We start from the raw sequence: 18,939 nt of genomic DNA, 5'->3' as shown, positions 1-18,939 counted from the left end.
TAATAGCGACAACTCGCCATTGTATCACATAGGGTGAGGTACCTTCTGCAAGCGACTGAGATGGCACTAAGCGATTGAAGCTGATTTGCCACCTCTTGTTTGATCAGCGTCATAAGGGCTTGAATGTAACTTGCGATGGGACACAGCAAGAAGTAGCGTCGTACTTTTAGTACTGAAATTTGAGATGGAGAACTGCGTCAAAGATGGGAAATTCATTCTGCCAAGTGTACAAATGGCGAAAATGAAGTGTGTGTGGAGAAGTATACTGCACCAGTGACCGTGTGGCCTAATGGATAAGGCGTCGGACTTCGGATCCGAAGATTGCAGGTTCGAATCCTGTCACGGTCGAGTTTTTCCTGTTCTGCAAAAGATGCATGCTGTTTTACTGTGTTGTTTGAGTACTCTAAAACTAGTTGGAAGTTGCTGCTGTCCGCTTCCTGGCTGCAAAACCGGCGTCTACCAGAAGCACAAGCAAGACAAGGGTGATCTGTAGCGAAGTTTTCGGCACAGTGCCGTTCAGGAGAGTTTTTGTTGGAACTACTGCATCTGATTCAGGAGCCAAGGGCTACGCCACAGGCGTCTGCGCACTGTCGAGCATGTGTGTTGAATAATGGTGCTGATAGCCACGTATCATTTCAAGCAGATTTGATGCCTTTCGGAGACAATTTTTCATTGAATAGGATTGTAGCTGATTTGTGGCAGCAGGAAATAAGTTGTAGTCAAAAGAATCTTCAATAGATGGTCGCAGGTCAAATCAGTATTGTATGGCTCGTAACGCGTTGCGTGCAGCCCGGCTAGCTCAGTCGGTAGAGCATGAGACTCTTAATCTCAGGGTCGTGGGTTCGAGCCCCACGCTGGGCGGCGCAAAATTTTGTGTCTACGCGGATCCAACATGCGCCCCTCTCGTGAGCCTTGCGTAATGAACGTAACGGGTTACGACGATGCCTAGCTTCGTATGAATATCAGAGGAACGGTATTTGAAGCTGAAAGTGACTCTGAAATGAAATAAATGTGTTGTTTTGGAATTTTAGTTGTACATCGATATAGTGTGAGATGTGTAGGAAAGCAGCAGCTGTGCTAACTAAATGCAAATAATGGTCGCTCATGCGGTGCGTTTCGAGCTGAAGGGCTCCGATTCACTACTCTGTAAGAACAAAGTACCCGAAAAGGGCGCTAGGAGGCGCCTCCTTAGCTCAGTGGCAGAGCGCTGGTCTAGTAAACCAGAGGTCGTGAGTTCGATCCTCACAGGAGGCAAATGAATTTTGTAACAGCCCCTCCCACCGTGGCCCTTTCGAAAAAAGCGGTCAAGGATAAAAAAAATTATGAATGGGTGCGGTATTTAAGAAATGCTCTCGCAAATGAATAGTGTGAATGGTGCTATTAAAGTGGGCACCAGAATCTGCAGCTTTTGGCAGTCTCCGGAGAATGCCGACGTGAAATACTTAGTTCTTGTGATGTATTTTCTACCCCTGATAAAGACCCTCGCGATTGTCGTCGTCGTCGTCGTCGTCGACGTCGTCGTCGTCGGCGCCGCCGCCGCCGCCGCTTTGGTAATAGCGACAACGCGCCATTGTATCACATAGGGTGAGGTACCTTCTGCAAGCGACTGAGATGGCACTAAGCGATTGAAGCTGATTTGCCACCTCTTGTTTGATCAGCGTCATAAGGGCTTGAATGTAACTTGCGATGGGACACAGCAAGAAGTAGCGTCGTACTTTTAGTACTGAAATTTGAGATGGAGAACTGCGTCAAAGATGGGAAATTCATTCTGCCAAGTATACAAATGGCGAAAATGAAGTGTGTGTGGAGAAGTATACTGCACCAGTGACCGTGTGGCCTAATGGATAAGGCGTCGGACTTCGGATCCGAAGATTGCAGGTTCGAATCCTGTCACGGTCGAGTTTTTCCTGTTCTGCAAAAGATGCATGCTGTTTTACTGTGTTGTTTGAGTACTCTAAAACTAGTTGGAAGTTGCTGCTGTCCGCTTCCTGGCTGCAAAACCGGCGTCTACCAGAAGCACAAGCAAGACAAGGGTGATCTGTAGCGAAGTTTTCGGCACAGTGCCGTTCAGGAGAGTTTTTGTTGGAACTACTGCATCTGATTCAGGAGCCAAGGGCTACGCCACAGGCGTCTGCGCACTGTCGAGCATGTGTGTTGAATAATGGTGCTGATAGCCACGTATCATTTCAAGCAGATTTGATGCCTTTCGCAGACAATTTTTCATTGAATAGGATTGTAGCTGATTTGTGGCAGCAGGAAATAAGTTGTAGTCAAAAGAATCTTCAATAGATGGTCGCAGGTCAAATCAGTATTGTATGGCTCGTAACGCGTTGCGTGCAGCCCGGCTAGCTCAGTCGGTAGAGCATGAGACTCTTAATCTCAGGGTCGTGGGTTCGAGCCCCACGCTGGGCGGCGCAAAATTTTGTGTCTACGCGGATCCAACATGCGCCCCTCTCGTGAGCCTTGCGTAATGAACGTAACGGGTTACGACGATGCCTAGCTTCGTATGAATATCAGAGGAACGGTATTTGAAGCTGAAAGTGACTCTGAAATGAAATAAATGTGTTGTTTTGGAATTTTAGTTGTACATCGATATAGTGTGAGATGTGTAGGAAAGCAGCAGCTGTGCTAACTAAATGCAAATAATGGTCGCTCATGCGGTGCGTTTCGAGCTGAAGGGCTCCGATTCACTACTCTGTAAGAACAAAGTACCCGAAAAGGGCGCTAGGAGGCGCCTCCTTAGCTCAGTGGCAGAGCGCTGGTCTAGTAAACCAGAGGTCGTGAGTTCGATCCTCACAGGAGGCAAATGAATTTTGTAACAGCCCCTCCCACCGTGGCCCTTTCGAAAAAAGCGGTCAAGGATAAAAAAAATTATGAATGGGTGCGGTATTTAAGAAATGCTCTCGCAAATGAATAGTGTGAATGGTGCTATTAAAGTGGGCACCAGAATCTGCAGCTTTTGGCAGTCTCCGGAGAATGCCGACGTGAAATACTTAGTTTTTGTCGTCGTCGTCGGCGCCGCCGCCGCCGCTTTGGTAATAGCGACAACTCGCCATTGTATCACATAGGGTGAGGTACCTTCTGCAAGCGACTGAGATGGCACTAAGCGATTGAAGCTGATTTGCCACCTCTTGTTTGATCAGCGTCATAAGGGCTTGAATGTAACTTGCGATGGGACACAGCAAGAAGTAGCGTCGTACTTTTAGTACTGAAATTTGAGATGGAGAACTGCGTCAAAGATGGGAAATTCATTCTGCCAAGTGTACAAATGGCGAAAATGAAGTGTGTGTGGAGAAGTATACTGCACCAGTGACCGTGTGGCCTAATGGATAAGGCGTCGGACTTCGGATCCGAAGATTGCAGGTTCGAATCCTGTCACGGTCGAGTTTTTCCTGTTCTGCAAAAGATGCATGCTGTTTTACTGTGTTGTTTGAGTACTCTAAAACTAGTTGGAAGTTGCTGCTGTCCGCTTCCTGGCTGCAAAACCGGCGTCTACCAGAAGCACAAGCAAGACAAGGGTGATCTGTAGCGAAGTTTTCGGCACAGTGCCGTTCAGGAGAGTTTTTGTTGGAACTACTGCATCTGATTCAGGAGCCAAGGGCTACGCCACAGGCGTCTGCGCACTGTCGAGCATGTGTGTTGAATAATGGTGCTGATAGCCACGTATCATTTCAAGCAGATTTGATGCCTTTCGGAGACAATTTTTCATTGAATAGGATTGTAGCTGATTTGTGGCAGCAGGAAATAAGTTGTAGTCAAAAGAATCTTCAATAGATGGTCGCAGGTCAAATCAGTATTGTATGGCTCGTAACGCGTTGCGTGCAGCCCGGCTAGCTCAGTCGGTAGAGCATGAGACTCTTAAACTCAGGGTCGTGGGTTCGAGCCCCACACTGGGCGGGGCAAAATTTTGTGTCTACGCGGATCCAACATGCGCCCCTCTCGTGAGCCTTGCGTAATGAACGTAACGGGTTACGACGATGCCTAGCTTCGTATGAATATCAGAGGAACGGTATTTGAAGCTGAAAGTGACTCTGAAATGAAATAAATGTGTTGTTTTGGAATTTTAGTTGTACATCGATATAGTGTGAGATGTGTAGGAAAGCAGCAGCTGTGCTAACTAAATGCAAATAATGGTCGCTCATGCGGTGCGTTTCGAGCTGAAGGGCTCCGATTCACTACTCTGTAAGAACAAAGTACCCGAAAAGGGCGCTAGGAGGCGCCTCCTTAGCTCAGTGGCAGAGCGCTGGTCTAGTAAACCAGAGGTCGTGAGTTCGATCCTCACAGGAGGCAAATGAATTTTGTAACAGCCCCTCTCACCGTGGCCCTTTCGAAAAAAGCGGTCAAGGATAAAAAAAATTATGAATGGGTGCGGTATTTAAGAAATGCTCTCGCAAATGAATAGTGTGAATGGTGCTATTAAAGTGGGCACCAGAATCTGCTGCTTTTGGCAGTCTCAGGAGAATGCCGACGTGAAATACTTAGTTCTTGTGATGTATTTTCTACCCCTGATAAAGACCCTCGCGATTGTCGTCGTCGTCGTCGGCGCCGCCGCCGCTTTGGTAATAGCGACAACTCGCCATTGTATCACATAGGGTGAGGTACCTTCTGCAAGCGACTGAGATGGCACTAAGCGATTGAAGCTGATTTGCCACCTCTTGTTTGATCAGCGTCATAAGGGCTTGAATGTAACTTGCGATGGGACACAGCAAGAAGTAGCGTCGTACTTTTAGTACAGAAATTTGAGATGGAGAACTGCGTCAAAGATGGGAAATTCATTCTGCCAAGTGTACAAATGGCGAAAATGAAGTGTGTGTGGAGAAGTATACTGCACCAGTGACCATGTGGCCTAATGGATAAGGCGTCGGACTTCGGATCCGAAGATTGCAGGTTCGAATCCTGTCACGGTCGAGTTTTTCCTGTTCTGCAAAAGATGCATGCTGTTTTACTGTGTTGTTTGAGTACTCTAAAACTAGTTGCAAGTTGCTGCTGTCCGCTTCCTGGCTGCAAAACCGGCGTCTACCAGAAGCACAAGCAAGACAAGGGTGATCTGTAGCGAAGTTTTCGGCACAGTGCCGTTCAGGAGAGTTTTTGTTGGAACTACTGCATCTGATTCAGGAGCCAAGGGCTACGCCACAGGCGTCTGCGCACTGTCGAGCATGTGTGTTGAATAATGGTGCTGATAGCCACGTATCATTTCAAGCAGATTTGATGCCTTTCGGAGACAATTTTTCATTGAATAGGATTGTAGCTGATTTGTGGCAGCAGGAAATAAGCTGTAGTCAAAAGAATCTTCAATAGATGGTCGCAGGTCAAATCAGTATTGTATGGCTCGTAACGCGTTGCGTGCAGCCCGGCTAGCTCAGTCGGTAGAGCATGAGACTCTTAATCTCAGGGTCGTGGGTTCGAGCCCCACGCTGGGCGGCGCAAAATTTTGTGTCTACGCGGATCCAACATGCGCCCCTCTCGTGAGCCTTGCGTAATGAACGTAACGGGTTACGACGATGCCTAGCTTCGTATGAATATCAGAGGAACGGTATTTGAAGCTGAAAGTGACTCTGAAATGAAATAAATGTGTTGTTTTGGAATTTTAGTTGTACATCGATATAGTGTGAGATGTGTAGGAAAGCAGCAGCTGTGCTAACTAAATGCAAATAATGGTCGCTCATGCGGTGCGTTTCGAGCTGAAGGGCTCCGATTCACTAGTCTGTAAGAACAAAGTACCCGAAAAGGTCGCTAGGAGGCGCCTGCTTAGCTCAGTGGCAGAGCGCTGGTCTAGTAAACCAGAGGTCGTGAGTTCGATCCTCACAGGAGGCAAATGAATTTTGTAACAGCCCCTCCCACCGTGGCCCTTTCGAAAAAAGCGGTCAAGGATAAAAAAAATTATGAATGGGTGCGGTATTTAAGAAATGCTCTCGCAAATGAATAGTGTGAATGGTGCTATTAAAGTGGGCACCAGAATCTGCTGCTTTTGGCAGTCTCAGGAGAATGCCGACGTGAAATACTTAGTTCTTGTGATGTATTTTCTACCCCTGATAAAGACCCTCGCGATTGTCGTCGTCGTCGTCGGCGCCGCCGCCGCTTTGGTAATAGCGACAACTCGCCATTGTATCACATAGGGTGAGGTACCTTCTGCAAGCGACTGAGATGGCACTAAGCGATTGAAGCTGATTTGCCACCTCTTGTTTGATCAGCGTCATAAGGGCTTGAATGTAACTTGCGATGGGACACAGCAAGAAGTAGCGTCGTACTTTTAGTACAGAAATTTGAGATGGAGAACTGCGTCAAAGATGGGAAATTCATTCTGCCAAGTGTACAAATGGCGAAAATGAAGTGTGTGTGGAGAAGTATACTGCACCAGTGACCGTGTGGCCTAATGGATAAGGCGTCGGACTTCGGATCCGAAGATTGCAGGTTCGAATCCTGTCACGGTCGAGTTTTTCCTGTTCTGCAAAAGATGCATGCTGTTTTACTGTGTTGTTTGAGTACTCTAAAACTAGTTGCAAGTTGCTGCTGTCCGCTTCCTGGCTGCAAAACCGGCGTCTACCAGAAGCACAAGCAAGACAAGGGTGATCTGTAGCGAAGTTTTCGGCACAGTGCCGTTCAGGAGAGTTTTTGTTGGAACTACTGCATCTGATTCAGGAGCCAAGGGCTACGCCACAGGCGTCTGCGCACTGTCGAGCATGTGTGTTGAATAATGGTGCTGATAGCCACGTATCATTTCAAGCAGATTTGATGCCTTTCGGAGACAATTTTTCATTGAATAGGATTGTAGCTGATTTGTGGCAGCAGGAAATAAGCTGTAGTCAAAAGAATCTTCAATAGATGGTCGCAGGTCAAATCAGTATTGTATGGCTCGTAACGCGTTGCGTGCAGCCCGGCTAGCTCAGTCGGTAGAGCATGAGACTCTTAATCTCAGGGTCGTGGGTTCGAGCCCCACGCTGGGCGGCGCAAAATTTTGTGTCTACGCGGATCCAACATGCGCCCCTCTCGTGAGCCTTGCGTAATGAACGTAACGGGTTACGACGATGCCTAGCTTCGTATGAATATCAGAGGAACGGTATTTGAAGCTGAAAGTGACTCTGAAATGAAATAAATGTGTTGTTTTGGAATTTTAGTTGTACATCGATATAGTGTGAGATGTGTAGGAAAGCAGCAGCTGTGCTAACTAAATGCAAATAATGGTCGCTCATGCGGTGCGTTTCGAGCTGAAGGCCTCCGATTCACTAGTCTGTAAGAACAAAGTACCTGAAAAGGTCGCTAGGAGGCGCCTCCTTAGCTCAGTGGCAGAGCGCTGGTCTAGTAAACCAGAGGTCGTGAGTTCGATCCTCACAGGAGGCAAATGAATTTTGTAACAGCCCCACCCACCGTGGCCCTTTCGAAAAAAACGGTCAAGGATAAAAAAAATTATGAATGGGTGCGGTATTTAAGAAATGCTCTCGCAAATGAATAGTGTGAATGGTGCTATTAAAGTGGGCACCAGAATCTGCTGCTTTTGGCAGTCTCAGGAGAATGCCGACGTGAAATACTTAGTTCTTGTGATGTATTTTCTACCCCTGATAAAGACCCTCGCGATTGTCGTCGTCGTCGTCGTCGTCGTCGTCGGCGCCGCCGCCGCTTTGGTAATAGCGACAACTCGCCATTGTATCACATAGGGTGAGGTACCTTCTGCAAGCGACTGAGATGGCACTAAGCGATTGAAGCTGATTTGCCACCTCTTGTTTGATCAGCGTCATAAGGGCTTGAATGTAACTTGCGATGGGACACAGCAAGAAGTAGCGTCGTACTTTTAGTACAGAAATTTGAGATGGAGAACTGCGTGAAAGATGGGAAATTCATTCTGCCAAGTGTACAAATGGCGAAAATGAAGTGTGTGTGGAGAAGTATACTGCACTAGTGACCGTGTGGCCTAATGGATAAGGCGTCGGACTTCGGATCCGAAGATTGCAGGTTCGAATCCTGTCACGGTCGAGTTTTTCCTGTTCTGCAAAAGATGCATGCTGTTTTACTGTGTTGTTTGAGTACTCTAAAACTAGTTGGAAGTTGCTGCTGTCCGCTTCCTGGCTGCAAAACCGGCGTCTACCAGAAGCACAAGCAAGACAAGGGTGATCTGTAGCGAAGTTTTCGGCACAGTGCCGTTCAGGAGAGTTTTTGTTGGAACTACTGCATCTGATTCAGGAGCCAAGGGCTACGCCACAGGCGTCTGCGCACTGTCGAGCATGTGTGTTGAATAATGGTGCTGATAGCCACGTATCATTTCAAGCAGATTTGATGCCTTTCGGAGACAATTTTTCATTGAATAGGATTGTAGCTGATTTGTGGCAGCAGGAAATAAGCTGTAGTCAAAAGAATCTTCAATAGATGGTCGCAGGTCAAATCAGTATTGTATGGCTCGTAACGCGTTGCGTGCAGCCCGTCTAGCTCAGTCGGTAGAGCATGAGACTCTTAATCTCAGGGTCGTGGGTTCGAGCCCCACGCTGGGCGGCGCAAAATTTTGTGTCTACGCGGATCCAACATGCGCCCCTCTCGTGAGCCTTGCGTAATGAACGTAACGGGTTACGACGATGCCTAGCTTCGTATGAATATCAGAGGAACGGTATTTGAAGCTGAAAGTGACTCTGAAATGAAATAAATGTGTTGTTTTGGAATTTTAGTTGTACATCGATATAGTGTGAGATGTGTAGGAAAGCAGCAGCTGTGCTAACTAAATGCAAATAATGGTCGCTCATGCGGTGCGTTTCGAGCTGAAGGGCTCCGATTCACTAGTCTGTAAGAACAAAGTACCCGAAAAGTGCCCTAGGAGGCGCCTCCTTAGCTCAGTGGCAGAGCGCTGGTCTAGTAAACCAGAGGTCGTGAGTTCGATCCTCACAGGAGGCAAATGAATTTTGTAACAGCCCCTCCCACCGTGGCCCTTTCGAAAAAAGCGGTCAAGGATAAAAAAATTATGAATGGGTGCGGTATTTAAGAAATGCTCTCGCAAATGAATAGTGTGAATGGTGCTATTAAAGTGGGCACCAGAAACTGCTGCTTTTGGCAGTCTCCGGAGAATGCCGACGTGAAATACTTAGTTCTTGTGATGTATTTTCTACCCCTGATAAAGACCCTCGCGATTGTCGTCGTCGTCGTCGTCGTCGGCGCCGCCGCCGCTTTGGTAATAGCGAAAACTCGCCATTGTATCACATAGGGTGAGGTACCTTCTGCAAGCGACTGAGATGGCACTAAGCGATTGAAGCTGATTTGCCACCTCTTGTTTGATCAGCGTCATAAGGTCTTGAATGTAACTTGCGATGGGACACAGCAAGAAGTAGCGTCGTACTTTTAGTACTGAAATTTGAGATGGAGAACTGCGTCAAAGATGGGAAATTCATTCTGCCAAGTGTACAAATGGCGAAAATGAAGTGTGTGTGGAGAAGTATACTGCACCAGTGACCGTGTGGCCTAATGGATAAGGCGTCGGACTTCGGATCCGAAGATTGCAGGTTCGAATCCTGTCACGGTCGAGTTTTTCCTGTTCTGCAAAAGATGCATGCTGTTTTACTGTGTTGTTTGAGTACTCTAAAACTAGTTGCAAGTTGCTGCTGTCCGCTTCCTGGCTGCAAAACCGGCGTCTACCAGAAGCACAAGCAAGACAAGGGTGATCTGTAGCGAAGTTTTCGGCACAGTGCCGTTCAGGAGAGTTTTTGTTGGAACTACTGCATCTGATTCAGGAGCCAAGGGCTACGCCACAGGCGTCTGCGCACTGTCGAGCATGTGTGTTGAATAATGGTGCTGATAGCCACGTATCATTTCAAGCAGATTTGATGCCTTTCGGAGACAATTTTTCATTGAATAGGATTGTAGCTGATTTGTGGCAGCAGGAAATAAGCTGTAGTCAAAAGAATCTTCAATAGATGGTCGCAGGTCAAATCAGTATTGTATGGCTCGTAACGCGTTGCGTGCAGCCCGGCTAGCTCAGTCGGTAGAGCATGAGACTCTTAATCTCAGGGTCGTGGGTTCGAGCCCCACGCTGGGCGGCGCAAAATTTTGTGTCTACGCGGATCCAACATGCGCCCCTCTCGTGAGCCTTGCGTAATGAACGTAACGGGTTACGACGATGCCTAGCTTCGTATGAATATCAGAGGAACGGTATTTGAAGCTGAAAGTGACTCTGAAATGAAATAAATGTGTTGTTTTGGAATTTTAGTTGTACATCGATATAGTGTGAGATGTGTAGGAAAGCAGCAGCTGTGCTAACTAAATGCAAATAATGGTCGCTCATGCGGTGCGTTTCGAGCTGAAGGCCTCCGATTCACTAGTCTGTAAGAACAAAGTACCTGAAAAGGTCGCTAGGAGGCGCCTCCTTAGCTCAGTGGCAGAGCGCTGGTCTAGTAAACCAGAGGTCGTGAGTTCGATCCTCACAGGAGGCAAATGAATTTTGTAACAGCCCCACCCACCGTGGCCCTTTCGAAAAAAACGGTCAAGGATAAAAAAAATTATGAATGGGTGCGGTATTTAAGAAATGCTCTCGCAAATGAATAGTGTGAATGGTGCTATTAAAGTGGGCACCAGAATCTGCTGCTTTTGGCAGTCTCAGGAGAATGCCGACGTGAAATACTTAGTTCTTGTGATGTATTTTCTACCCCTGATAAAGACCCTCGCGATTGTCGTCGTCGTCGTCGTCGTCGTCGGCGGCGCCGCCGCCGCTTTGGTAATAGCGACAACTCGCCATTGTATCACATAGGGTGAGGTACCTTCTGCAAGCGACTGAGATGGCACTAAGCGATTGAAGCTGATTTGCCACCTCTTGTTTGATCAGCGTCATAAGGGCTTGAATGTAACTTGCGATGGGACACAGCAAGAAGTAGCGTCGTACTTTTAGTACAGAAATTTGAGATGGAGAACTGCGTGAAAGATGGGAAATTCATTCTGCCAAGTGTACAAATGGCGAAAATGAAGTGTGTGTGGAGAAGTATACTGCACTAGTGACCGTGTGGCCTAATGGATAAGGCGTCGGACTTCGGATCCGAAGATTGCAGGTTCGAATCCTGTCACGGTCGAGTTTTTCCTGTTCTGCAAAAGATGCATGCTGTTTTACTGTGTTGTTTGAGTACTCTAAAACTAGTTGCAAGTTGCTGCTGTCCGCTTCCTGGCTGCAAAACCGGCGTCTACCAGAAGCACAAGCAAGACAAGGGTGATCTGTAGCGAAGTTTTCGGCACAGTGCCGTTCAGGAGAGTTTTTGTTGGAACTACTGCATCTGATTCAGGAGCCAAGGGCTACGCCACAGGCGTCTGCGCACTGTCGAGCATGTGTGTTGAATAATGGTGCTGATAGCCACGTATCATTTCAAGCAGATTTGATGCCTTTCGGAGACAATTTTTCATTGAATAGGATTGTAGCTGATTTGTGGCAGCAGGAAATAAGCTGTAGTCAAAAGAATCTTCAATAGATGGTCGCAGGTCAAATCAGTATTGTATGGCTCGTAACGCGTTGCGTGCAGCCCGTCTAGCTCAGTCGGTAGAGCATGAGACTCTTAATCTCAGGGTCGTGGGTTCGAGCCCCACGCTGGGCGGCGCAAAATTTTGTGTCTACGCGGATCCAACATGCGCCCCTCTCGTGAGCCTTGCGTAATGAACGTAACGGGTTACGACGATGCCTAGCTTCGTATGAATATCAGAGGAACGGTATTTGAAGCTGAAAGTGACTCTGAAATGAAATAAATGTGTTGTTTTGGAATTTTAGTTGTACATCGATATAGTGTGAGATGTGTAGGAAAGCAGCAGCTGTGCTAACTAAATGCAAATAATGGTCGCTCATGCGGTGCGTTTCGAGCTGAAGGGCTCCGATTCACTAGTCTGTAAGAACAAAGTACCCGAAAAGTGCCCTAGGAGGCGCCTCCTTAGCTCAGTGGCAGAGCGCTGGTCTAGTAAACCAGAGGTCGTGAGTTCGATCCTCACAGGAGGCAAATGAATTTTGTAACAGCCCCTCCCACCGTGGCCCTTTCGAAAAAAGCGGTCAAGGATAAAAAAATTATGAATGGGTGCGGTATTTAAGAAATGCTCTCGCAAATGAATAGTGTGAATGGTGCTATTAAAGTGGGCACCAGAATCTGCTGCTTTTGGCAGTCTCAGGAGAATGCCGACGTGAAATACTTAGTTCTTGTGATGTATTTTCTACCCCTGATAAAGACCCTCGCGATTGTCGTCGTCGTCGTCGGCGCCGCCGCCGCTTTGGTAATAGCGACAACTCGCCATTGTATCACATAGGGTGAGGTACCTTCTGCAAGCGACTGAGATGGCACTAAGCGATTGAAGCTGATTTGCCACCTCTTGTTTGATCAGCGTCATAAGGGCTTGAATGTAACTTGCGATGGGACACAGCAAGAAGTAGCGTCGTACTTTTAGTACAGAAATTTGAGATGGAGAACTGCGTCAAAGATGGGAAATTCATTCTGCCAAGTGTACAAATGGCGAAAATGAAGTGTGTGTGGAGAAGTATACTGCACCAGTGACCATGTGGCCTAATGGATAAGGCGTCGGACTTCGGATCCGAAGATTGCAGGTTCGAATCCTGTCACGGTCGAGTTTTTCCTGTTCTGCAAAAGATGCATGCTGTTTTACTGTGTTGTTTGAGTACTCTAAAACTAGTTGCAAGTTGCTGCTGTCCGCTTCCTGGCTGCAAAACCGGCGTCTACCAGAAGCACAAGCAAGACAAGGGTGATCTGTAGCGAAGTTTTCGGCACAGTGCCGTTCAGGAGAGTTTTTGTTGGAACTACTGCATCTGATTCAGGAGCCAAGGGCTACGCCACAGGCGTCTGCGCACTGTCGAGCATGTGTGTTGAATAATGGTGCTGATAGCCACGTATCATTTCAAGCAGATTTGATGCCTTTCGGAGACAATTTTTCATTGAATAGGATTGTAGCTGATTTGTGGCAGCAGGAAATAAGCTGTAGTCAAAAGAATCTTCAATAGATGGTCGCAGGTCAAATCAGTATTGTATGGCTCGTAACGCGTTGCGTGCAGCCCGGCTAGCTCAGTCGGTAGAGCATGAGACTCTTAATCTCAGGGTCGTGGGTTCGAGCCCCACGCTGGGCGGCGCAAAATTTTGTGTCTACGCGGATCCAACATGCGCCCCTCTCGTGAGCCTTGCGTAATGAACGTAACGGGTTACGACGATGCCTAGCTTCGTATGAATATCAGAGGAACGGTATTTGAAGCTGAAAGTGACTCTGAAATGAAATAAATGTGTTGTTTTGGAATTTTAGTTGTACATCGATATAGTGTGAGATGTGTAGGAAAGCAGCAGCTGTGCTAACTAAATGCAAATAATGGTCGCTCATGCGGTGCGTTTCGAGCTGAAGGGCTCCGATTCACTAGTCTGTAAGAACAAAGTACCCGAAAAGGTCGCTAGGAGGCGCCTGCTTAGCTCAGTGGCAGAGCGCTGGTCTAGTAAACCAGAGGTCGTGAGTTCGATCCTCACAGGAGGCAAATGAATTTTGTAACAGCCCCTCCCACCGTGGCCCTTTCGAAAAAAGCGGTCAAGGATAAAAAAAATTATGAATGGGTGCGGTATTTAAGAAATGCTCTCGCAAATGAATAGTGTGAATGGTGCTATTAAAGTGGGCACCAGAATCTGCTGCTTTTGGCAGTCTCAGGAGAATGCCGACGTGAAATACTTAGTTCTTGTGATGTATTTTCTACCCCTGATAAAGACCCTCGCGATTGTCGTCGTCGTCGTCGGCGCCGCCGCCGCTTTGGTAATAGCGACAACTCGCCATTGTATCACATAGGGTGAGGTACCTTCTGCAAGCGACTGAGATGGCACTAAGCGATTGAAGCTGATTTGCCACCTCTTGTTTGATCAGCGTCATAAGGGCTTGAATGTAACTTGCGATGGGACACAGCAAGAAGTAGCGTCGTACTTTTAGTACAGAAATTTGAGATGGAGAACTGCGTCAAAGATGGGAAATTCATTCTGCCAAGTGTACAAATGGCGAAAATGAAGTGTGTGTGGAGAAGTATACTGCACCAGTGACCGTGTGGCCTAATGGATAAGGCGTCGGACTTCGGATCCGAAGATTGCAGGTTCGAATCCTGTCACGGTCGAGTTTTTCCTGTTCTGCAAAAGATGCATGCTGTTTTACTGTGTTGTTTGAGTACTCTAAAACTAGTTGCAAGTTGCTGCTGTCCGCTTCCTGGCTGCAAAACCGGCGTCTACCAGAAGCACAAGCAAGACAAGGGTGATCTGTAGCGAAGTTTTCGGCACAGTGCCGTTCAGGAGAGTTTTTGTTGGAACTACTGCATCTGATTCAGGAGCCAAGGGCTACGCCACAGGCGTCTGCGCACTGTCGAGCATGTGTGTTGAATAATGGTGCTGATAGCCACGTATCATTTCAAGCAGATTTGATGCCTTTCGGAGACAATTTTTCATTGAATAGGATTGTAGCTGATTTGTGGCAGCAGGAAATAAGCTGTAGTCAAAAGAATCTTCAATAGATGGTCGCAGGTCAAATCAGTATTGTATGGCTCGTAACGCGTTGCGTGCAGCCCGGCTAGCTCAGTCGGTAGAGCATGAGACTCTTAATCTCAGGGTCGTGGGTTCGAGCCCCACGCTGGGCGGCGCAAAATTTTGTGTCTACGCGGATCCAACATGCGCCCCTCTCGTGAGCCTTGCGTAATGAACGTAACGGGTTACGACGATGCCTAGCTTCGTATGAATATCAGAGGAACGGTATTTGAAGCTGAAAGTGACTCTGAAATGAAATAAATGTGTTGTTTTGGAATTTTAGTTGTACATCGATATAGTGTGAGATGTGTAGGAAAGCAGCAGCTGTGCTAACTAAATGCAAATAATGGTCGCTCATGCGGTGCGTTTCGAGCTGAAGGCCTCCGATTCACTAGTCTGTAAGAACAAAGTACCTGAAAAGGTCGCTAGGAGGCGCCTCCTTAGCTCAGTGGCAGAGCGCTGGTCTAGTAAACCAGAGGTCGTGAGTTCGATCCTCACAGGAGGCAAATGAATTTTGTAACAGCCCCACCCACCGTGGCCCTTTCGAAAAAAACGGTCAAGGATAAAAAAAATTATGAATGGGTGCGGTATTTAAGAAATGCTCTCGCAAATGAATAGTGTGAATGGTGCTATTAAAGTGGGCACCAGAATCTGCTGCTTTTGGCAGTCTCAGGAGAATGCCGACGTGAAATACTTAGTTCTTGTGATGTATTTTCTACCCCTGATAAAGACCCTCGCGATTGTCGTCGTCGTCGTCGTCGTCGTCGTCGGCGCCGCCGCCGCTTTGGTAATAGCGACAACTCGCCATTGTATCACATAGGGTGAGGTACCTTCTGCAAGCGACTGAGATGGCACTAAGCGATTGAAGCTGATTTGCCACCTCTTGTTTGATCAGCGTCATAAGGGCTTGAATGTAACTTGCGATGGGACACAGCAAGAAGTAGCGTCGTACTTTTAGTACAGAAATTTGAGATGGAGAACTGCGTGAAAGATGGGAAATTCATTCTGCCAAGTGTACAAATGGCGAAAATGAAGTGTGTGTGGAGAAGTATACTGCACTAGTGACCGTGTGGCCTAATGGATAAGGCGTCGGACTTCGGATCCGAAGATTGCAGGTTCGAATCCTGTCACGGTCGAGTTTTTCCTGTTCTGCAAAAGATGCATGCTGTTTTACTGTGTTGTTTGAGTACTCTAAAACTAGTTGGAAGTTGCTGCTGTCCGCTTCCTGGCTGCAAAACCGGCGTCTACCAGAAGCACAAGCAAGACAAGGGTGATCTGTAGCGAAGTTTTCGGCACAGTGCCGTTCAGGAGAGTTTTTGTTGGAACTACTGCATCTGATTCAGGAGCCAAGGGCTACGCCACAGGCGTCTGCGCACTGTCGAGCATGTGTGTTGAATAATGGTGCTGATAGCCACGTATCATTTCAAGCAGATTTGATGCCTTTCGGAGACAATTTTTCATTGAATAGGATTGTAGCTGATTTGTGGCAGCAGGAAATAAGCTGTAGTCAAAAGAATCTTCAATAGATGGTCGCAGGTCAAATCAGTATTGTATGGCTCGTAACGCGTTGCGTGCAGCCCGTCTAGCTCAGTCGGTAGAGCATGAGACTCTTAATCTCAGGGTCGTGGGTTCGAGCCCCACGCTGGGCGGCGCAAAATTTTGTGTCTACGCGGATCCAACATGCGCCCCTCTCGTGAGCCTTGCGTAATGAACGTAACGGGTTACGACGATGCCTAGCTTCGTATGAATATCAGAGGAACGGTATTTGAAGCTGAAAGTGACTCTGAAATGAAATAAATGTGTTGTTTTGGAATTTTAGTTGTACATCGATATAGTGTGAGATGTGTAGGAAAGCAGCAGCTGTGCTAACTAAATGCAAATAATGGTCGCTCATGCGGTGCGTTTCGAGCTGAAGGGCTCCGATTCACTAGTCTGTAAGAACAAAGTACCCGAAAAGTGCCCTAGGAGGCGCCTCCTTAGCTCAGTGGCAGAGCGCTGGTCTAGTAAACCAGAGGTCGTGAGTTCGATCCTCACAGGAGGCAAATGAATTTTGTAACAGCCCCTCCCACCGTGGCCCTTTCGAAAAAAGCGGTCAAGGATAAAAAAATTATGAATGGGTGCGGTATTTAAGAAATGCTCTCGCAAATGAATAGTGTGAATGGTGCTATTAAAGTGGGCACCAGAAACTGCTGCTTTTGGCAGTCTCCGGAGAATGCCGACGTGAAATACTTAGTTCTTGTGATGTATTTTCTACCCCTGATAAAGACCCTCGCGATTGTCGTCGTCGTCGTCGTCGTCGGCGCCGCCGCCGCTTTGGTAATAGCGAAAACTCGCCATTGTATCACATAGGGTGAGGTACCTTCTGCAAGCGACTGAGATGGCACTAAGCGATTGAAGCTGATTTGCCACCTCTTGTTTGATCAGCGTCATAAGGGCTTGAATGTAACTTGCGATGGGACACAGCAAGAAGTAGCGTCGTACTTTTAGTACTGAAATTTGAGATGGAGAACTGCGTCAAAGATGGGAAATTCATTCTGCCAAGTGTACAAATGGCGAAAATGAAGTGTGTGTGGAGAAGTATACTGCACCAGTGACCGTGTGGCCTAATGGATAAGGCGTCGGACTTCGGATCCGAAGATTGCAGGTTCGAATCCTGTCACGGTCGAGTTTTTCCTGTTCTGCAAAAGATGCATGCTGTTTTACTGTGTTGTTTGAGTACTCTAAAACTAGTTGCAAGTTGCTGCTGTCCGCTTCCTGGCTGCAAAACCGGCGTCTACCAGAAGCACAAGCAAGACAAGGGTGATCTGTAGCGAAGTTTTCGGCACAGTGCCGTTCAGGAGAGTTTTTGTTGGAACTACTGCATCTGATTCAGGAGCCAAGGGCTACGCCACAGGCGTCTGCGCACTGTCGAGCATGTGTGTTGAATAATGGTGCTGATAGCCACGTATCATTTCAAGCAGATTTGATGCCTTTCGGAGACAATTTTTCATTGAATAGGATTGTAGCTGATTTGTGGCAGCAGGAAATAAGCTGTAGTCAAAAGAATCTTCAATAGATGGTCGCAGGTCAAATCAGTATTGTATGGCTCGTAACGCGTTGCGTGCAGCCCGGCTAGCTCAGTCGGTAGAGCATGAGACTCTTAATCTCAGGGTCGTGGGTTCGAGCCCCACGCTGGGCGGCGCAAAATTTTGTGTCTACGCGGATCCAACATGCGCCCCTCTCGTGAGCCTTGCGTAATGAACGTAACGGGTTACGACGATGCCTAGCTTCGTATGAATATCAGAGGAACGGTATTTGAAGCTGAAAGTGACTCTGAAATGAAATAAATGTGTTGTTTTGGAATTTTAGTTGTACATCGATATAGTGTGAGATGTGTAGGAAAGCAGCAGCTGTGCTAACTAAATGCAAATAATGGTCGCTCATGCGGTGCGTTTCGAGCTGAAGGCCTCCGATTCACTAGTCTGTAAGAACAAAGTACCTGAAAAGGTCGCTAGGAGGCGCCTCCTTAGCTCAGTGGCAGAGCGCTGGTCTAGTAAACCAGAGGTCGTGAGTTCGATCCTCACAGGAGGCAAATGAATTTTGTAACAGCCCCACCCACCGTGGCCCTTTCGAAAAAAACGGTCAAGGATAAAAAAAATTATGAATGGGTGCGGTATTTAAGAAATGCTCTCGCAAATGAATAGTGTGAATGGTGCTATTAAAGTGGGCACCAGAATCTGCTGCTTTTGGCAGTCTCAGGAGAATGCCGACGTGAAATACTTAGTTCTTGTGATGTATTTTCTACCCCTGATAAAGACCCTCGCGATTGTCGTCGTCGTCGTCGTCGTCGTCGGCGGCGGCGCCGCCGCCGCTTTGGTAATAGCGACAACTCGCCATTGTATCACATAGGGTGAGGTACCTTCTGCAAGCGACTGAGATGGCACTAAGCGATTGAAGCTGATTTGCCACCTCTTGTTTGATCAGCGTCATAAGGGCTTGAATGTAACTTGCGATGGGACACAGCAAGAAGTAGCGTCGTACTTTTAGTACAGAAATTTGAGATGGAGAACTGCGTGAAAGATGGGAAATTCATTCTGCCAAGTGTACAAATGGCGAAAATGAAGTGTGTGTGGAGAAGTATACTGCACTAGTGACCGTGTGGCCTAATGGATAAGGCGTCGGACTTCGGATCCGAAGATTGCAGGTTCGAATCCTGTCACGGTCGAGTTTTTCCTGTTCTGCAAAAGATGCATGCTGTTTTACTGTGTTGTTTGAGTACTCTAAAACTAGTTGCAAGTTGCTGCTGTCCGCTTCCTGGCTGCAAAACCGGCGTCTACCAGAAGCACAAGCAAGACAAGGGTGATCTGTAGCGAAGTTTTCGGCACAGTGCCGTTCAGGAGAGTTTTTGTTGGAACTACTGCATCTGATTCAGGAGCCAAGGGCTACGCCACAGGCGTCTGCGCACTGTCGAGCATGTGTG

At 47.4% G+C, this 18,939-nt stretch overlaps 37 non-coding genes across 37 annotated transcripts; all 37 read left to right on the top strand.

Annotated features, from left to right (window-relative positions):
- Positions 1 to 275: 275 nt before the first annotated feature.
- On the top strand, positions 276 to 348 carry Trnar-ucg (transfer RNA arginine (anticodon UCG)). The gene has a single exon. It is a non-coding gene; the product is annotated as a tRNA-Arg (tRNA).
- A 440-nt stretch (positions 349 to 788) lies between these two features.
- Trnak-cuu (transfer RNA lysine (anticodon CUU)) lies at positions 789 to 861 on the top strand. The gene has a single exon. It is a non-coding gene; the product is annotated as a tRNA-Lys (tRNA).
- Positions 862 to 1,182: 321 nt separating this feature from the next.
- On the top strand, positions 1,183 to 1,254 carry Trnat-agu (transfer RNA threonine (anticodon AGU)). The gene has a single exon. It is a non-coding gene; the product is annotated as a tRNA-Thr (tRNA).
- Positions 1,255 to 1,826: 572 nt separating this feature from the next.
- Trnar-ucg (transfer RNA arginine (anticodon UCG)) lies at positions 1,827 to 1,899 on the top strand. The gene has a single exon. It is a non-coding gene; the product is annotated as a tRNA-Arg (tRNA).
- A 440-nt stretch (positions 1,900 to 2,339) lies between these two features.
- Trnak-cuu (transfer RNA lysine (anticodon CUU)) lies at positions 2,340 to 2,412 on the top strand. Its single transcript has one exon. It is a non-coding gene; the product is annotated as a tRNA-Lys (tRNA).
- A 321-nt stretch (positions 2,413 to 2,733) lies between these two features.
- Trnat-agu (transfer RNA threonine (anticodon AGU)) lies at positions 2,734 to 2,805 on the top strand. Its single transcript has one exon. It is a non-coding gene; the product is annotated as a tRNA-Thr (tRNA).
- Positions 2,806 to 3,311: 506 nt separating this feature from the next.
- On the top strand, positions 3,312 to 3,384 carry Trnar-ucg (transfer RNA arginine (anticodon UCG)). Its single transcript has one exon. It is a non-coding gene; the product is annotated as a tRNA-Arg (tRNA).
- Positions 3,385 to 3,824: 440 nt separating this feature from the next.
- On the top strand, positions 3,825 to 3,897 carry Trnak-cuu (transfer RNA lysine (anticodon CUU)). Its single transcript has one exon. It is a non-coding gene; the product is annotated as a tRNA-Lys (tRNA).
- Positions 3,898 to 4,218: 321 nt separating this feature from the next.
- On the top strand, positions 4,219 to 4,290 carry Trnat-agu (transfer RNA threonine (anticodon AGU)). The gene has a single exon. It is a non-coding gene; the product is annotated as a tRNA-Thr (tRNA).
- Positions 4,291 to 4,835: 545 nt separating this feature from the next.
- Trnar-ucg (transfer RNA arginine (anticodon UCG)) lies at positions 4,836 to 4,908 on the top strand. Its single transcript has one exon. It is a non-coding gene; the product is annotated as a tRNA-Arg (tRNA).
- Positions 4,909 to 5,348: 440 nt separating this feature from the next.
- Trnak-cuu (transfer RNA lysine (anticodon CUU)) lies at positions 5,349 to 5,421 on the top strand. Its single transcript has one exon. It is a non-coding gene; the product is annotated as a tRNA-Lys (tRNA).
- A 321-nt stretch (positions 5,422 to 5,742) lies between these two features.
- Positions 5,743 to 5,814, top strand: Trnat-agu (transfer RNA threonine (anticodon AGU)). The gene has a single exon. It is a non-coding gene; the product is annotated as a tRNA-Thr (tRNA).
- Positions 5,815 to 6,359: 545 nt separating this feature from the next.
- On the top strand, positions 6,360 to 6,432 carry Trnar-ucg (transfer RNA arginine (anticodon UCG)). The gene has a single exon. It is a non-coding gene; the product is annotated as a tRNA-Arg (tRNA).
- A 440-nt stretch (positions 6,433 to 6,872) lies between these two features.
- Positions 6,873 to 6,945, top strand: Trnak-cuu (transfer RNA lysine (anticodon CUU)). Its single transcript has one exon. It is a non-coding gene; the product is annotated as a tRNA-Lys (tRNA).
- Positions 6,946 to 7,266: 321 nt separating this feature from the next.
- On the top strand, positions 7,267 to 7,338 carry Trnat-agu (transfer RNA threonine (anticodon AGU)). The gene has a single exon. It is a non-coding gene; the product is annotated as a tRNA-Thr (tRNA).
- Positions 7,339 to 7,895: 557 nt separating this feature from the next.
- On the top strand, positions 7,896 to 7,968 carry Trnar-ucg (transfer RNA arginine (anticodon UCG)). Its single transcript has one exon. It is a non-coding gene; the product is annotated as a tRNA-Arg (tRNA).
- Positions 7,969 to 8,408: 440 nt separating this feature from the next.
- On the top strand, positions 8,409 to 8,481 carry Trnak-cuu (transfer RNA lysine (anticodon CUU)). Its single transcript has one exon. It is a non-coding gene; the product is annotated as a tRNA-Lys (tRNA).
- Positions 8,482 to 8,802: 321 nt separating this feature from the next.
- Trnat-agu (transfer RNA threonine (anticodon AGU)) lies at positions 8,803 to 8,874 on the top strand. Its single transcript has one exon. It is a non-coding gene; the product is annotated as a tRNA-Thr (tRNA).
- Positions 8,875 to 9,424: 550 nt separating this feature from the next.
- On the top strand, positions 9,425 to 9,497 carry Trnar-ucg (transfer RNA arginine (anticodon UCG)). Its single transcript has one exon. It is a non-coding gene; the product is annotated as a tRNA-Arg (tRNA).
- Positions 9,498 to 9,937: 440 nt separating this feature from the next.
- On the top strand, positions 9,938 to 10,010 carry Trnak-cuu (transfer RNA lysine (anticodon CUU)). The gene has a single exon. It is a non-coding gene; the product is annotated as a tRNA-Lys (tRNA).
- Positions 10,011 to 10,331: 321 nt separating this feature from the next.
- Trnat-agu (transfer RNA threonine (anticodon AGU)) lies at positions 10,332 to 10,403 on the top strand. The gene has a single exon. It is a non-coding gene; the product is annotated as a tRNA-Thr (tRNA).
- A 557-nt stretch (positions 10,404 to 10,960) lies between these two features.
- On the top strand, positions 10,961 to 11,033 carry Trnar-ucg (transfer RNA arginine (anticodon UCG)). The gene has a single exon. It is a non-coding gene; the product is annotated as a tRNA-Arg (tRNA).
- Positions 11,034 to 11,473: 440 nt separating this feature from the next.
- Positions 11,474 to 11,546, top strand: Trnak-cuu (transfer RNA lysine (anticodon CUU)). Its single transcript has one exon. It is a non-coding gene; the product is annotated as a tRNA-Lys (tRNA).
- Positions 11,547 to 11,867: 321 nt separating this feature from the next.
- On the top strand, positions 11,868 to 11,939 carry Trnat-agu (transfer RNA threonine (anticodon AGU)). Its single transcript has one exon. It is a non-coding gene; the product is annotated as a tRNA-Thr (tRNA).
- A 544-nt stretch (positions 11,940 to 12,483) lies between these two features.
- On the top strand, positions 12,484 to 12,556 carry Trnar-ucg (transfer RNA arginine (anticodon UCG)). Its single transcript has one exon. It is a non-coding gene; the product is annotated as a tRNA-Arg (tRNA).
- Positions 12,557 to 12,996: 440 nt separating this feature from the next.
- Trnak-cuu (transfer RNA lysine (anticodon CUU)) lies at positions 12,997 to 13,069 on the top strand. Its single transcript has one exon. It is a non-coding gene; the product is annotated as a tRNA-Lys (tRNA).
- Positions 13,070 to 13,390: 321 nt separating this feature from the next.
- Positions 13,391 to 13,462, top strand: Trnat-agu (transfer RNA threonine (anticodon AGU)). The gene has a single exon. It is a non-coding gene; the product is annotated as a tRNA-Thr (tRNA).
- A 545-nt stretch (positions 13,463 to 14,007) lies between these two features.
- Positions 14,008 to 14,080, top strand: Trnar-ucg (transfer RNA arginine (anticodon UCG)). Its single transcript has one exon. It is a non-coding gene; the product is annotated as a tRNA-Arg (tRNA).
- A 440-nt stretch (positions 14,081 to 14,520) lies between these two features.
- Trnak-cuu (transfer RNA lysine (anticodon CUU)) lies at positions 14,521 to 14,593 on the top strand. The gene has a single exon. It is a non-coding gene; the product is annotated as a tRNA-Lys (tRNA).
- Positions 14,594 to 14,914: 321 nt separating this feature from the next.
- Trnat-agu (transfer RNA threonine (anticodon AGU)) lies at positions 14,915 to 14,986 on the top strand. The gene has a single exon. It is a non-coding gene; the product is annotated as a tRNA-Thr (tRNA).
- Positions 14,987 to 15,543: 557 nt separating this feature from the next.
- Trnar-ucg (transfer RNA arginine (anticodon UCG)) lies at positions 15,544 to 15,616 on the top strand. The gene has a single exon. It is a non-coding gene; the product is annotated as a tRNA-Arg (tRNA).
- A 440-nt stretch (positions 15,617 to 16,056) lies between these two features.
- Trnak-cuu (transfer RNA lysine (anticodon CUU)) lies at positions 16,057 to 16,129 on the top strand. The gene has a single exon. It is a non-coding gene; the product is annotated as a tRNA-Lys (tRNA).
- A 321-nt stretch (positions 16,130 to 16,450) lies between these two features.
- On the top strand, positions 16,451 to 16,522 carry Trnat-agu (transfer RNA threonine (anticodon AGU)). The gene has a single exon. It is a non-coding gene; the product is annotated as a tRNA-Thr (tRNA).
- A 550-nt stretch (positions 16,523 to 17,072) lies between these two features.
- Positions 17,073 to 17,145, top strand: Trnar-ucg (transfer RNA arginine (anticodon UCG)). Its single transcript has one exon. It is a non-coding gene; the product is annotated as a tRNA-Arg (tRNA).
- A 440-nt stretch (positions 17,146 to 17,585) lies between these two features.
- Trnak-cuu (transfer RNA lysine (anticodon CUU)) lies at positions 17,586 to 17,658 on the top strand. Its single transcript has one exon. It is a non-coding gene; the product is annotated as a tRNA-Lys (tRNA).
- A 321-nt stretch (positions 17,659 to 17,979) lies between these two features.
- Trnat-agu (transfer RNA threonine (anticodon AGU)) lies at positions 17,980 to 18,051 on the top strand. The gene has a single exon. It is a non-coding gene; the product is annotated as a tRNA-Thr (tRNA).
- Positions 18,052 to 18,611: 560 nt separating this feature from the next.
- Trnar-ucg (transfer RNA arginine (anticodon UCG)) lies at positions 18,612 to 18,684 on the top strand. Its single transcript has one exon. It is a non-coding gene; the product is annotated as a tRNA-Arg (tRNA).
- The last annotated feature ends 255 nt before the right edge of the window (positions 18,685 to 18,939 follow it).

The sequence above is a fragment of the Schistocerca cancellata genome, unplaced genomic scaffold, assembly GCF_023864275.1.
Source record: "Schistocerca cancellata isolate TAMUIC-IGC-003103 unplaced genomic scaffold, iqSchCanc2.1 HiC_scaffold_1109, whole genome shotgun sequence".
In the NCBI taxonomy this organism is placed as follows: domain Eukaryota; kingdom Metazoa; phylum Arthropoda; class Insecta; order Orthoptera; family Acrididae; genus Schistocerca; species Schistocerca cancellata.
The sequence above is the reverse complement of the archived record's forward strand: the minus strand, read 5'-3'. Positions and strand labels throughout refer to the sequence as shown.